Source organism: Zeus faber, assembly GCF_960531495.2.
Source record: "Zeus faber genome assembly, chromosome: 22".
NCBI classification, from domain to species: Eukaryota; Metazoa; Chordata; class Actinopteri; order Zeiformes; family Zeidae; genus Zeus; species Zeus faber.
The window spans coordinates 25,114,427-25,118,071 of NC_137209.1; positions in this window are offsets into that span (position 1 = coordinate 25,114,427).

Consider the following 3,645-nt stretch of genomic DNA (forward strand, 5'->3'; position numbering starts at 1 on the left):
TAGGATCATGAAGGATCCTCATCACTCCAACAACGGATTGTTCCAGCTGCTCCAGTCAGCCAAGTGCCTCCGCATTCACACAGCGAGAACAGAGAGACTGAAACAGAGTTTCTTCCCGCAAGCCATAAGAACTGTCAATGCTTCAAGTACTTGGGGTCGATCATCCAAAGCAGCGGAGAGTGTGGGAGAGAGGTGAAGAAGAGAGTACAGGCAGGGTGGAGTGGGTGGAGAAGAGTATCCTGAGTGATGTGTGACAGAAGGGTTCCAGCAAGAGTGAAGGGGAAGGTGTACAGGATGGTAGTGGGAGCAGCCATGTTGTACGGCTTAGAGGCAGTGGCACTGACACTAAGGCAGGTGGCTGAAGTGGAGGTGGCAGAGTTGAGGATGTTGAGGTTTTCATTGGGAGTGACAAGGATGGACAGGATTAAGAATGAGGACGTTAGAGGGACAGCTCAGGTTGGACAGTTTGGTGGGAAAGTGAGAGAGGCCAGATTGAGATGGTTTGGACACGTGTGGAGGAGAGATGAGAGTTACATTGGGAGAAGGAGGCTGAGGGTGGAGCTGCCAAGCAAGAGGAAAAGAGGAAGCTAAAGAGAAGCTTGGTGGAGGTGCTGAGGGAGGACATGCAGGCGGGTGGTGTCAGGGAGGAAGATGCGCAGAACACAAGGTATTGGAGTCAGATGATCCGCTGTGGCGACCCCTAACGGAAGCAGCCCGAAGAAGAAGATTATATAAACTATATATCGTATATACATTATATATTCTATATACTAATATATACACTATATACACTATATATTCTATGTATATATGTATACTATATATACTAAATACACTATATATACTACATATACTATATATGTTATGTACACTATATATATATATATATATATATATATATATATATATATATATATATATATATATATAAAATAGTTTCAGATTTTTTCTGTCAAAATAAAGGCCTCCAAATTTCAGAGAACAAAAACAACCGTGTGACATAACTTTGGGGTTCATTGATCTTATTTATTATAGATCTTACCACTCCAATTCTGATATTTCAATTTCTGAAAGTTGTATTATTGATACTTTGTTTGGAAGTTATGCATCAATTTAAATCAGATAGACAAGTCACACATGAATTGAAAGATAACATTTCTCTGTTTGACTGAAATGTTCTTGTAAAATGTCAAATATAAAATGTAAATATCTTGATATATTATAATAAATCCTGATCAATACCCAGCGCTGGTTCTCTTCATGCTCTTAATGTCTGGGGAGGAGGAAATGGAGATCGAAACTACATTTACATTTCACATTTACATTTCGTCATTTAGCAGACGCTTTTATCCAAAGCGACTTACAATTGTTCAAACACCGACGGACGCAGCCATCAGGAGCAATGAGGGGTTAAGTGTCTTGCTCAAGGACACTACAGCATGATAGCAGGAGGAGCCTGGGATCAAACCAGCAACCATTAGATTACTAGACGACCAGCTCTACCTCCTGAGCTACCGTCCCCCCGAAACTAAAGCAGGTAACAAAAGTTTACTGTGCATTTTGGGGGATCGGACCAGGAGAGGGTTGTGGTTAGGTCAGGGGCCTGGCAAGATGGGAGTGAGTTTCAGTTCCCGGACCACACTTGCAGTCGGTAGCACAGGGTTAATGTGTGTAGTGGGCGTGGTCAGGTCAGGTGGCGGGGCATGGCCTGAAGGGTGGAGCATGGTTAGTTTCACTTCCTGGTCCACACCTGCAGCTTTTCAGTGGAATCGTCCTTTATCTCCAGCTCCTCAAACTCAACATGCAGAGTGAGTTCAACCTGTTTACTTTATTCTGCTGTGTTTGACTTTATTATACTTTATTCTACTGTGTTTGACTTTATTATACTTTATTCTACTGTGTTTGACTTTATTATACTTTATTCTACTGTGTTATAATGTTTGACTTTATTGTACTGTTTTACTGTGTTTGACTTTATTATACTTTCTTGTACTGTTTTACTGTGTTTGACTTTATTCTACTTTTATTTTACAGTGACAGATACTTTGTTCAAATTTAGAATACTAAATTATAGAATATATTGTGAGTAATATAATAATTTTAATTCCCACCCGGGAATAAGTATAGTATTTTATCTGAATACTGTCGGAACATTTTGTGGTACTACCACACTAACCTTACTGAAGGAATAATATCAACATTAGTGGAGTTAGTCTTTCAGTACTGAATACTCTGTAGTACTAAATACTCTGTAGTACTGAAGACTTGTTTTCTTTCAAACATGAGTTTCCACATTCCAGAAGTTTTAACAACTCAGGGACGGAGGAGGTTTGAGTAAAACAATAAGTCAAATAACAAGAAACATTTTGTTAGAGAAAAATCAAGCAATAAGTTAAGGAAGGTAAGAGAAAAGTAAAACAATATGTTAGAGAAGGAAAGAGAAAAGTAAAATAACAAGAAACAATAATTAAGAAGTCAAACAATAAGTTAAAGAAGGGAAAAGTAAAACCATAGGTAAAATAACAATCAGAAAAAAGTCAAACAATAAGTTAATGAAGGAAATAGAAGTAAAATAACAAAAAACAATAAGAAGCTAAACAATAAGAAGTCAAACAATAAGTAAAATAACAAGAAACAAGAAGCTTAACAATAAGAAAAGTCAAACAATAAGTAAAATAACAAGAAACAATAAGTAAGAGAACTAATAATACAATTATTTCTAACCTCAACAAAAAAAATTGAGAAAATTAGATAAGAATAAGAAAATTCTTCAGAGTTTTCTAAGTTTCATTACATTGCATTGATCAGACGCTTTTATCCAAAGCGACTTACAATTGTTCAAACACCGACGGACGCAGCCATCAGGGGTTAAGTGTCTTGCTCAAGGACACTACAGCATGCTAGCAGGAGGAGCCTGGGATCCAACCAGCAACCTTTAGATCACTAGACCACCAGCTCTACCGCCTGAGCTACCATCCCCAAGTTTCGTGAATGCGCCATGACTTCCGGTTTTAGAAAGCTTTCAAAAGAGAGCCATGTGTCAGCTCCGCGTCCAATCTTAACAGAGAACGAGTCCACGCTCTCAGATTAAAAAAAATGATTTATTAAATACAGCTATTTGTCATTGATAGGAAGCTACCGCTCCCTATCGAAGGTTGCCTGTTTGATCCCCGGCTCCTCCTGGTAGCATGCTGAAGTGTCATTTTGCAAGACACTGAACCCCTAACTGCGCTTGATGAGCCGGTGTGCCCTTGCACGGCTGCTGCCGTCATCGATGTGTGAATGTGGGGCGTGTTTTAAGCTTTGTAAATACAGTCCAAGAATGCAGTCCATTCTTATTCATCGCGTTTCAGTCTTTTGCGATGTGTTTATCAGGCATGTTCATATCACTCATCGCGAAGCCTGGACATACAGTATATGACAAAATGGATGATGTCACCAAGCGTCCACTCCACAAGTTCTGCTACTTCCAGTAGATTTGTCTGCTTTTCACTAATTCCTGCTCCAAATGTAGATCGATATAGAACAAATTTTAACCATGTCCATGGGTTCAGCGGTTGTCGTTTTCCAGATACCTTGAGCACGAAAAATGCCAAGGAGAATAATAATAAATAAAATGTAGAATAACATTAGTTTGCAACTACG